The sequence below is a fragment of the Mustela nigripes genome, chromosome X, assembly GCF_022355385.1.
Source record: "Mustela nigripes isolate SB6536 chromosome X, MUSNIG.SB6536, whole genome shotgun sequence".
NCBI classification, from domain to species: domain Eukaryota; kingdom Metazoa; phylum Chordata; class Mammalia; order Carnivora; family Mustelidae; genus Mustela; species Mustela nigripes.
This window is the reverse complement of record NC_081575.1, coordinates 84,393,934-84,407,017: the sequence shown is the minus strand read 5'-3', so window position 1 is coordinate 84,407,017 and position 13,084 is coordinate 84,393,934. Positions and strand designations below refer to the sequence as shown.

At 39.9% G+C, this 13,084-nt stretch overlaps 1 non-coding gene across 1 annotated transcript; it reads left to right on the top strand.

The window, feature by feature from the left end:
* Nucleotides 1–9,459: 9,459 nt before the first annotated feature.
* Nucleotides 9,460–9,532, top strand: TRNAK-CUU (transfer RNA lysine (anticodon CUU)). The gene has a single exon. It is a non-coding gene; the product is annotated as a tRNA-Lys (tRNA).
* Nucleotides 9,533–13,084: the final 3,552 nt, after the last annotated feature.

The following is a 13,084-nucleotide window of genomic DNA, read 5'->3' as shown; positions in this document are numbered from 1 at the left end:
ATAAAAATATATGTTTATAAAAAATAAAAAATTTTAAAAAAAGTTTCCAAGACACTGAGATTTTCATGTAAGTATAATTTCCTTCTGGAAGACATGTGGGTGGGAGAAAGAGAACCATTTCTGTCTTTTCATGAGTATTCTCAGGGAATGGTAGAAGGTTGTTTGTGGTGCAAGGCCCTCTAAGATCAGAAATGACAGCATAAGGGCCAAAGACATACTTATGTATAGGATGGCTGATGTGTCAAACATTTCAAATTGGTTGCCACAGGGCACCTGGGTGGCTCAGTGGGTTAAAGCCTCTGCCTTCGGCTCAGGTCATGATCTCAGGGTCCTGAGATCAAGCCCTGCATCGGGCTCTCTGCTCAGCAGGGAACCTGCTTCCTCCTCTCTGCCTACTTGTGATCTCTGTCAAATAAATAAATAAAATCTTTTTTTAAAAATGTGGATTTCCTGCTTCTCTTAAGGATCTAGTACTCCAGGACCACATTTCCTCATGGTAGCAGGGGGCTGCTACTGGCTACCCACTTTAGGTGGCCTCGAGTAGGGTATAAGCTGGCCATCTCACCAGTCTCTCTGGGCCAGCTTCTTTGATTTGTACTACCTGCCTGACCCATGGGCTTGTGGGTTTGTGAAGCCAGCTTGGTGTGTGGAGAAGTCTGGCTGCTGCTTCTCTGGAAATTTGAGAGCATTAATGTCCACTGATGGTTCTGCTTACTAGATTCCTCTGTCGTCTACATCCTGGGTGAGAAGCATCTTGTCCTGAAAACCTCTTGGGAAAATTCCAGGAGGCTCTGGGTGAGACAGAAGGAGTTAAGAGTTCTCCTTGGTACATAGGAAATGCTCAATAAAACTATGAGTAGGTCCTAGTCTCCAGAAGCCTTTTGTCTCTTTTCATTTACAAGCCAAGACTGGCCATCACATGAATTATGAGGTAGGTGAAGTGAATCTTTAGTATTCTCAATCTCTCTTTTTCTCCCCTAAAAGGAACTACCCCTAATCAATCAGATGCCCTGTGCACTGACATGACCTGACTTTCAGCCTTCCAATGGCTTCTCAGGACTTTAGAGTAAAATCCAAAGTGCATACCATGGCCAGTAAGGCCCTACATACACGATCTGGCTCTTGTTTACCTTTTTATCTTTATCTGCTACCACTCTCCCTCTGCATCACTGTGCTCTAGCCACACTGACACTTTTGCTGTTTCTCAGTCGGTCCAAATGGGCTCTCAACTGAGAGCTTTTGGCCCTGCTATTCCCCAAGCCTGGAAAGTTCCTCACACACACAAGGATATGGCTGACTTCCTTCCTCCATTTAGGCCTCTGCTCAAATTTCACATTCCAGAGTGGCATTTCCTGACAACCAGCATAAATAGCCCATTCTCCCATCACAGTCCATCCCTCTCAAGCCCTTCATCCTGCTTCATTTTCATATTTCTTATCACTAACCCAACACTCTAAAGGAAATCCTCACTTTGTAGAATAGTGGGGAACCATAAAAGTAGCTTTGCAAGTTGAAACCATGCAAAGCATTCTCTCTTTTTTTTTAAGATTTTATTTATTTATTTGACAGGAGAGAGAGATCACAAGTAGGCAGAGAGTCAGGCAGAGAGAGGGGGAAGCAGGCTCCCCACTGAGCAGAGAGCCTGATGCAGGGCTCAATCCCAGGACCCTGGGACCATGACCTGAGCCGAAGGCAGACGCTTAACCCACTGAGCCACCCAGGCACCCCGCAAAACATTCTTAATAATAAATGGGGGAAATTATGATTGTTCCATGAAAAACCACTAAAGTTTTACCAAAATATTAAAAACTCTCCTACTGTTGGTTATAATATATAGGAAATGATTTTTTTAAAAAAACTCTAAGATGAACATTTATTTACTACATTGTAATTTAAAATATTAAGAATATTGAGAACTAACATGTTTTATTCTTGGGGCACCTAGCTGGCTCAGTCAGTAGAGCATATGACTCTTGATCTTGGGGTCATGAGTTCAAGCCCCATGTTTAGTAGAGCTTACTTTAAAAAAAATTTAAAAATAAAATGTTACATTATTTTTGTAGAAAACCTACCAGTTGAATGGATATTTCTCATAAGAAGGAAGATTGCCAAAAGATACAGGAAAAATGCCCAATATCATTAACTGTTGTGGAAATAGAAATCGAAACACAATGAGCTACCATTTCAAATCCATTAGGATGGCTGTTGTCAAAAAAAGAAAGAAAGAATATAAAAGAAAGAGAGAAAGACAAACAAGTGCTGAAGAGGATGTGGAGAAATTGGAACTCTCTTGCATTGCTGGTGAGATGTAAAATGGTACAGCCGCTATGGGAAACAGTATAGCACTACCTCAAAAAAGGAAACATAGAATTATCCTATAATCTAACAATTCCACTTCCACTTCTAAGTATATGCCAAGGAGATTTAAAAATAGGGTTTCAAACAAGTATTTGCACACAGATATTCATAGCAGCACTATTCCTCATAGCCAAAAGGTGAAAACAATCCAAATGGGATCAATAAAATGTGGTATAGACACACAATGGAATATTATTCAGCCTTAAAACAGAAGTTCTGATGCATGCTACCACACAGATGAATCTTAAAAACATTACGCTACATAAAATAAGTCAGACCCAACAGGACAAATATTGTAAAATTCCACTTACATGAATTACTTAGAATAGTCAAATTCATAGAGACAGAAAGTAGAATAAAGGCTACCAAGGGCAGGGTGGAGTGGGGAGGAAGGAATGGGAGGTGATGTTTAATGGGTACAGAGTTTCAGTTTGGGATGATGAAAAAGTTCTTGAGATAGAGGGTGGTAATGGAAACACAACAATGCAAATATCCTTCATGCCAGTGAACTGTACACTTAAAAATGATATATCTTATGGTATGTGTATTTTACCAAATTTAAAAATGTATAAAAGTAGTTTGAGCAGCGCTTGCCTCCTTCTTCCTATGGTAAAACTTAGGACATGGAGGCAACCTTACTGATAGTCCTTGGTGAACAGCCATACTCCTTTCTAAGTTTGGATCATCTTCCAACACTTTAATGCCATGAAAAATTACTAACAGTTTCTTTAATGTGTACTTTTCTGCTGGTGTGTCTTCCTCTGGAATACCCTTCTCTTTCTCATCCCAGGTCACAATTGCTTTATTCATTTGGGCTCCTAAATGTGCCTTTGTAAATGTCTGTGTGTCTCCCTCTCCCCAGCTATAGTATCAATAACCTGTCTGAGAGACCATCTAATAGGGTTTAAAAGTTGAAATTTTAAAAATACAAAAAAAAAATAATAATAAACAATAAAATAAATTTTAAGAAATAAAAGTTGAAATAACTCCATGGTCCAATGAGTCAACTAATGAAGCTGTGCTTGGTCATAAAAAGCAAATCCCACATTTTTGTTCAAGAGAATCAGGGTGACCTAGAGTGTTATCCAAAAGCAGTAGTGCTTTTTTTTAAGGTCTTTTATTTATTTTAGATAGAGTGAGAGAGTGAGCAAGGGGAGGGGTAAAGGGAGAGGGAGAGAGAATCTTCAAGAAGACTACTGGCTGAGCATGGAGCCCATCGTAGGGCTCAAGCCCAGGACCGGGAGATCATGACCTGAGCTGAAATCAAGAGTCAAACACTTTGCTGTCTGAGCCACCCAGAGGCCCCAGGAGTAGTGCTTTAAAAGTTAAATGACTTTGCCTATAGTACTGTTCTACAACTGGTAAATGAGAAGTCAGCACAACTACATGCTTTCCTATCCTTCTGTGACCTGAACAAAGATGAGCAGTGGGCAGTCACCGTCTGACTTTGAAAAGAAGAGCTGTGATTGGTCATTGACCATAACAGGCACCTGTCATTTGTAGATCATAGCAATTGGTGGACTGGAGAGCAAAGTGAAATTTGTACATTAGGCAATTACTCATAATTAATTTCAGACTGAAATCTGAAGTGTGTTGTTGGGGGACTGTTGTTAAATAAACCGTGGTGCCCCAAATTCATGTATCTCAGAACTATGCAAAGTGAGGACTATCTGTATTATGTTTCCATTTACTTACTTGCTGTGGTTCCCCCACTAGAATGTAACCTACACAGAATGGCGACATCACCTATTTTGTTCACAGTTATATTCCCAATGCCTAGAACAAAACCATAGCGGGAGCTCAACAAATTCTTGTAGAAAAGATGGAAAGGAGGGGCGCTTGGGTGGCTCAGTCAGTTAAGCATCTGACTTTTGATTTCTGCTTACGCCAGGATCTCAGAGTTGGAGTGGTAAGATGAGCCCCACGGTCAGCGCAGAGTCTGCTTCTCCCCCTCTCTCTGCCCCTCCCCAGCCCTCACTCTCTGTCTGTCTGTCTCTCTCTCAAATAAATAAATAAATCGTTATTTTTAAAAAAGAAGGAAAGGGAAGAGAGAATGGAAGAAAGAAAGGAGGGAAGGGCAGAGAAAGGCAAAAATCACTGAGTTAAATCAATAGCCACATGTGTATATATGGTGCTCGGAGAGGCAAAATGATTTTCCCAAAGGCGCCCAGCTCTCCAAGATTCTGCTTTAGGATCTTTCATGTATCCACTAACCCACATTGTTCTTGTTCTATCCCTCTCTTTCTCTCCCAACCTTCTTTGAGGCTAGACAGTCGCATGAAAATGTGATTAACAACATTGTAGGGGCCTTAATCACTTGACCTTTGAGGAGGGATTAGAGCCTTAGCTCAGGAGGCCACAGGCCTGTGGGGGAAGATGACATTAGGGTCTTCCCAGGCTCCCTCTTATTAGAGCACAAAAGCTACTAATTCTTAGTTTATGTCAAACTATTTGCATTTTCTTTCTTAAATGTCCTGGCATGGGGCTGCATTCACAGTGTACAGGATGTTAGGGTTTTTCTCTAAGTGTCCCACTGCCCTGAAGTTAGTTTCTAATTTACTCATGGGGTTCCAGTGTCCCAGAGCGGATGGGGCAGCCTGGCCAATTCAGAGAGTGAGAGACTGACTTCAGATGAAAAACTTCTGTTTCTGTGACTAAGGACTTAGTCAGCTACCTGGTTTAGGATGTACTATTTGTCAGAAAGTAGATCTGGAGGAAATATCACTCATTCTGGCTAGAGGGATGGTTTTCGGTGCATTTTTTACTCATGAAATTAAAAAAGAACAGGGTGCCAGTTTAACCTTGTGGTTGAGGTTACGAATGAGAAAGGAAGCTTAAATTACTCAGGGAGGCCATCCCCTTAGTCAGAGTTTCAGAGCATTCCAGACTCATATGTCAATTAAAGCATACTGAGCTTTGCTAAAATACCCGAAGGCAAACAGTGCTCTGTTTGGAGATTCCTCCTTTCCTCCTCCTGCTTCATGCTCTCTCTCACTCTCTTGCTCTTGCTCTCCCTGTCCTTCTTCTTCTCTCTTTTTCTCCTTTTATTCCTTCCATTCCCCCTCCATCCCTCCCTCCCTTCCTTTCTTCTGTAGCTAAAGCAGCTGTTCTTTATAAGAGTAAAATTACTTAAGTAATTAATTGAAAATAACTTAGTTGATCTTTCCTAAGTTTCTAAATCCAAGCTCTGTATCAACAATTAAGTATGTATTTTCAGATCTTTTGCTTTTTTTCCCCCCTTTGCATCTCTATCTTCCTTCCTTTCTCCTCTACCCTCAGATCACCATATTTTGGACCTCCCACTAATGGTCTGAACTTGAGAAAAAGCCATGCTTGACTCCTCAGCGGAGAATTGCAAGGGATTGCAAGGGATCAGTGGTGCCTGAGCCTCTCCTTGTTAGATGTTTTTGCAGAAAGTTTGGTGAAAAGAATCAGTTGGCTAGAATTAGTCTTGGGTTTGGTACATTTCCAAAATCTTTTGCTTTTCCTGGTTGTCATTAGCATAAATATTTGAAAGTCAACAACTGAAAGAATTTGAAAAACGTATTGGCTGAAGATTTTTGTCACAGACACTCCATTTCAGTTGGCATCTTTCACTCTTTAAAAGGTCTCTCATTTTAAATAGCACTTTCTTCTTTTGTCCTATTGAATTTCAATTATGTGCAAATCCTGTAGGGAGACACAAAGATGGATATGACATATTCCCTATTCTTACAGCTGAAACACATGCAAGGAGATAAGATTCAGGCTCACCAAAAACTAAATAACAACACAAGGGTAAAATAATAGTATAAGAGAATATTCAATGAGAAAGGAACCAGGGAGGTCCCATTTAATTTTCAGGTTCCATTGCAGAAAGACTAGGCCAAAGGAGACCTGAGGAAACAGGAGTGCCTTGGGGGTTTTGGTCAAGAGAGCATGCAAGGATGGAGAGAATTCAGATCAGAGATGCATCTGGAAAGAGCTGGAAGGCAAAGGTGCAGGGGAAGGTATTTTAGGTGAAGAATATGTGAGCCAACAGGGTCACCAGGTGGGACTGTGCAATGCACAACTCAGGGGGCTGCCATTGATGTCAAATTCTCTGTGCAGGACACAGTCTGTGTGGCCATGGTGGCCATCTTAGGGCAAAAGTCTTGACATATCCAAAACGAAACCTCTTGTAGAAATAAGGAGTAGATGCGCTATCAGGTTGTAAGTCTTCAGAGGCCAGGGCCTTATTTGTTTGGGATCCTCAGAGCTTTGTACAGTGTCTAGAGCATATGAGGTTTTTGATACATGATTCCCAAATGAACGAGCTATACTTCAACCTTGTCCAAACCCCACCAGCTGGATGGCACAAATCAGGGTAAGATCACAAAATGGTGATCACCTGTATTTCTTTTATAACTCTGGAAAATGTTGGGCCTCATCCCCGGAACTATCTCCCTTCCAAGTCATTGCAGCCACTTCTAGGACCTTACACGGGTGTTTTACATGTGTTCGTGCGCTGTCCTCAATTATTCTTCCATTCTGTTCTTTATCCAGTATTTTGAAAGTGGAAGCACCCCAATCGTGCCCACCCTGCCGAGCCACCACCCCTTCTGTGAATATGGCATATCCTCCTAGGTTTTGATCTCCAGTGCACCCAAAGCCACTACAGTGGAGACCATGATGGCATCATGGTCCCTTCTGACTCCCGGGATTGAAGACCTATTATTATCTATGGAGAAATGCGAGAGTGGCCTTTTGCCCTCCAGGGTCATACACATAGACACGAAGTTATGTCACATGCCTCATGTATGACACAGCATTCTTATAACAATGTCTTCAGTTTCTACCTGCCCCAACACTGCACTAAAGATGGACCCCATGCAGCTCTTTCTACCCACCATTCCCATCTTTCTGCTCTCACAAAAGATTACACACTGGTAAGTGTGCAGGGTATGTGAGAACATGAAATATTTTAGTTTGGCTGGAGGAAAAGTCACATCCAATTGAACAAGGGAAAAAGCTAGCCCCAACGGGAACTGAATTAAACAATGATAATGAATGAGTATGAACCCCTAAACCCTAGTGGAAAACATTTAAAAGTTATTTGAGGAAGAGCCATAGTTTTATACTTAAGTATGGAGAAAAACATTATGACTGGTTAAAGGTGTGATGAAGTATAGGCAGAATAGGACAGTGGAGTTACACAGACCTAGGTTAAAGTCCCAGGGACCGTGGTTAAGTCATTTAGCCTCAGAGACTCTTAGTTTTCCTTATCTGTAAAATAGGCATACCCACATCTCAGGATCTTTTGTAAGAATAATGTTCGTTAAATGCCTAGCCCCAAACCTGGCACATAGTAAATACTTAAGAAAATGGCCACAAAAAGTAGTGTATTAAAAAAGGCATTCTCACTTCTAGAGTAATCACTCCTCAGGGACCCTCCAAAGTTAGCCAAATAATAAGTAAGCAAAGCCATGGGAGACCGATGGCCCTGATATTAACTAGAGAAACAGTTTGATTACTTAATTCACATCCTGGTGGTAGCATCTGTTTTTCTTCCATAAATTCCAAGAGGAGGGAAGGTGGGGAGTGACTGGTGGTAGATTAAGGATCAGTACCAGTTTGGGACGAGGGTGGTGATCTTTTGAGTGTAAACTCATTATCCCTAACCTTTTGCACCATATCCTTAAGGTGACTCGCCATTACCCAGAGTTTATTTTGAATACAAATGACACAAGGCTGTTACTCCATTGGGCATTCTGTGCATTTCAATCAAAGTTTTCATGTGGAAGACGGGCCCTGGGCATCTATAGGTGTGGCTTATATCTGCTCATCCACCATCTTTTTTAAGCACTCTTGTCCCTGAATCCAGAAAGCCATGGATTCTAGAACAGGTTCCACTTCCCAAGACTTTTTAAGCTCTTTGAAGGTCAACTTCTACTTTTTAAATACCTTCTAATTATTCTGGAATGGGTGACAACACTGTCTCTTTTCAGGATTCCGTTTACAAGCCTAGAGGTTCCTGAAGAGACTTTGCTATTGCTTATTTTATATCTGATGACATTACTTCCAGTAATATAAAGAAAAAAAACTTATTTTAAAATGCATGTTTGCAAATCATGGCCATTTTGTAATCTGTGGTGTATTTAAGAACCATTCATACCATGTGGCACCAGAGCAGGAAGTTTCTTGATGTTGTCTATTTCCCTGAAAGACACTAAACCCACCAAATCTTGCCTCAGTGATCATGCCATGGGATATCTGACTCTGGAATAGAGTAAGAAGATCACACCAGGTCTGGGGGACTGGATTAAGATTTAGGAAACCTGGTTCTTCATTCTCTCCACCCACATCTTGTAGCTTTGGAGAAGGGAGTTTCCAGAAGCCTTGTCACAACATATGACACTGACTGCTCATCTTAGACCATGAAAGCTAAGGAAATAAACAACTTGATAAGAGCTTCAGACGAACTGGTTCGGACTAACAAAGTTGCCCACCAATAATGCTCAAACACGTAGTCCTCATGAATACAAATGTTAGAGCCAATATTTCTGACATTTCAGGAGCCTGGGAAATGCCAGTGGCTTTCAACTGTCTGAGGCAGAGCTTCCTCTGAGGAAGTGCTCCTGAAGCAACAAGTGTTTTCTTTTCCACTGCTTGAAGGTCAAACCAAATCACTTCTTCCTCAAATAGATCTCACTTTCACAGTCTCATAAAATGGCCGAGTTAGAATATGTCTTGGTTGATGAAGTCAGTTGAGGGTGTGAAGCTGACTCAGGCTTACCCAAGTTCCCCTGTTTATTCAGTACCAGAAATATTTAAATAAGAGCTGACCTTAAAATAGCAACTCTTTGAAAAAAGGCTCAGTACTGACTCCTGAGAAGCTCCTATAGCCTCCCCTCTCACTTTTTTATTCCAGGGATCACTGCTTAGAAAGTCTATGATGATATATCCTTTATGTCTGATATTTTCATTTTCACTGATGAACCTTATTATGCCATATAAAATTCTAAAATTCATGAGGGCTAATGAGCATACATTAAGTCCTTTTGCTCCCTGAGAGGATGTTATGGCAGATTTTTTTTCTCAGTTGAAGGATTTTATTTTAAAAAAGTTATTTCATTGAGGGGTGCCTGGCTGGCTCAGTTGGTAGAGCATGGGACTCTTGTTCTCAAGGTCATGAGTTCAAGTCCCACGTTGGGCATAGAGCTTACTTTAAAAAGAAAGAAAGAAAGAATGAAAGAGGAATGTTTTATTGAGGTATAATTGATATACAATGTCCTATTAGTTTCAGATGTACATCATGGTGATTTGATATTTTTATGCATTACAGAATTATCTCCATGATGAATCTAGTTACCATCTGTCACCGTACAAAGTTATTACAATATTGTTGCTATGTTCCTTATGCTGTACTTCCCATGACTTACTTACTTTATAAGTGGAAGTTTGTACCTCTTAATCCTTTTCACCTACTTTGCCCATCCCCCAACCCCTCCCTCCTCTGGTAACCAACAGTTTGTTTCCTGTATCTATGAGTGTTTGTTTTGTTTCTTCATTGGTTGTGTTTTTCAGATTCTATATACGAGTGATATCATATGGTATTTGTCTTTTTCTGTTTTATTCCAATTAGCCTAATATCCTCTAGGTCCATCTATGCTGAAGCAAATGGCAAGATTTCAAAATTCTTTCTACTGCTCAGTAATATTCCACTGTCTATGTATATGACATTTTCTTTATCCATTCACCTATTGATGGACACCTACGTTGTTTCCATGCGTTGATTATTGTAAATAATGCTGCAATGAATATAAAGGGGCATATATCTCTTTGAATTAGTGCTTTTGTTCTCTTCAGGTAAGTACCCAGAAGTGGAACTGCTAGATCCTATGGTAGTTCTATTTTTAATTTTTTGAGGAACCTCTACATTGTTTTCCAGAGTGGATGCACCAATTTGTATTCTTACAAACAGTGTACAAAGATTCCCTTTTCTCCACACCCTCTAACACATGGGTTGTTTCTGGGTTTTGGGGTGTTTTTTTTTTTTTTTTTGTCTTTTTTTTTTTTTCCATAATAGCCAAGCTGACAGGTTTGTAAGTGGTTTTTCACTGTGGCTTTGATTTACATTTGCCTGGTGATTAGTGATGTTGAACATCTTTTCTTGTACTATTGGCCACCAGTATCTTCTTTGGAAAAATGTCTACTCAAGTCCTCTACCCATTTTTTAATCAGGTTGTTTGGTTTTCTTTTATATTAAACTCTGTAAGCTCTTTATATATTTTGGATAGTAACCCCTTATCAGATGTATGATTTGAAAATATCTTCTCCCACTCAGTAGGTTGCCTTTTCGTTTTGTTGATGGTTCCCCTCACTGTGCAAAAGGTTTTGAGTTTGCTGTAATCCCATTTATTTATTTTAGCTTTTGTTGTCCTTACCTGAGGGGACTTGTCCCCCAAAATACTGCTTATGTCAAAGAGCTTACTGCCTATTTTTTTTTTGGCTAGGTATACTATGGTTTCATGTCTTATGTTCAAGTCTTTAACCCATTTCGAATTAAGTTTTGTGTACTGTGTAATATAGAGGTCCAGTTTCGTTCTTTTGCTTGTAGCTGTCCTGTTTTCCTGACCACTTACTGAAGAGGTTCTTTTCCCCTTTGCCTCCTTTGTCATAGCTTAGTTGGCCATAAATGTGTGGCTTTATTTCTGGGCTCTCTATTCTATTCCATTGATCTGTGCATCCGTTCTCATGACAGTCCCATACTGTTTTGGTTACTATACCTTTGTAGTGCAGTTTGAAGCCAGTTCTGTTCTTCTTTCGCAGGATTGGTTTGGCTATTCAGGGTCTTTTGTGGCTCCGTACAGTTTTTAGGACTCTTTGCTCTAGTTCTGTGAAGAATCCTGATCGTATTTTGATAGGGATTGCAATGAATCTGTAGATTGCTTTAGCTAATATGAATGTTTTAACAATATTAATTCTTCCAATCCATGAGCACAGCATATGTTTCCGTTTATTTGTGTTGTCTTCGATTTCTTTCATCAGTGTCTTTTCATTTTCAGAGTATGGATCTTTCACCTCCTTAATTAAATTTATCCCTAGGTATTTTATTCTTTTCAATGTAATCATAAATGGGATTGTTCTCTTAATTTCTCTTTCTGAAAGCTTGTTATTAGTGTATAGAAATGCAACTGATTTCTCTCTGTTCCTTTTGTATCTTGCGACTGTACTGAATTTTATCTCCTGCACTGGGATACTTAGAAATTGGTCTGCCTGAATATTTTTTGACTGATAGATATCTGAAGTACAAAACTTCTTCATTAAAGTTTTTCATATAACAAGCATGCCATATTATTTTCTTGTCACTTTATGTCCTATGATCAAACCAATTTTGATCATTCTAACTATGCCATTATGCCATTGATTCTCAAACCTCTCTTAAAGTCCAATTGACTGCTACAATTTTCCACTTGAACAGTTCATAGAAGCCCCAAACTCAGTGAGACTAAAAGAGAATTCAAACCTATTCTGCCTTCTGTCTCCATATTAGTTAACGACACAATAACTGTCAATTTTCTTAAACTGGAGAGGCATTTATTCTCATGTCTCTGACATATTCATTCTTAGTGTGCAACTGATCACTGTATACTGCAGATTCTCTTGCAGGAATATCTGCCAGATTAGTCCACATCCTCCCTGTCTGTGTTCAGAGACTCATATCCTTTCTTGGACAGCTTCAGCAGCCTCCTGTGGAGCCCTCTTACTACCTTCCTCTCCTAAAGAGTCCAGGACCCACATCTCATCATGTACCTTCCTTGTCCTGAAACTTTAGGCTATGGGAAGATTTAAATTCAGACTCCCTGGCTTAGTACTCACAGTTCTTCTTAGCCTGGCCTCCTCTACCTCTACAGCCTAATTTCCTGCCAAGTCACACACACTCTCCACCATACCCTAGACTTTAACCATGATCAGCTTTTTACCAGTCTAAAAATAGGACTAACCCATTTTCCACACTTACCTTGGCTTGGCTCATCTCCTGTCTGTCAAATACCGCCTCCCTCCCATCTTGGCCTAGCCAAATGCTACTCATTCTTCAATACCCATCTCAAATGAATCCTCCCAAGAGAGGCCCAGTCCTTGATCTGCTCCCCAGTTCCACCCAAAGTTAATGACTCCACCCTCCACATTGCCTCAAGATTTTATTCACTTTATAATAATTGAACTTTCACCCACTATATGTGAGTGCCTTGCAAAAGATTTCCTGTCTTGTAATTCATTTGTCCTTGGTAGTCAATAGCATTTGACAAACATATTAGTGGATAGATGGATGGGTTGAATAGTAAAGTTTAAATGTAGGAGCATGGGCAGGCATTGAAGAGAAGGTACAGTAAGAAAATGGAGAAAAGACAAAGGAAACAAGAAATCATGTCTCCTCACTCATATACTTCTAATCTTTTATTCAACTAACTCATCCTTTTTCCTTCAAACACAGTTATAATGAATATTGATGTCCCTAATAGTCCCATGTCCTTAAATATAATTTAAGAAGATGGGAGATTAAATTTACTTTTCAACTCTGCTTACTAAATCTATGAAAACATTTTTCTACAGTTTATTAGCAGAAATTTTATAGCCCCATAAAAATTTTATAGCAAACAAAAGTACTATGAGCAACTTCCTCTTCTAGTCAAGATGGAATAACAGGTAGATTTATCCTCCCATCTTAAACAACTAAGGAATTGGACAAAATATATAAAGCAAT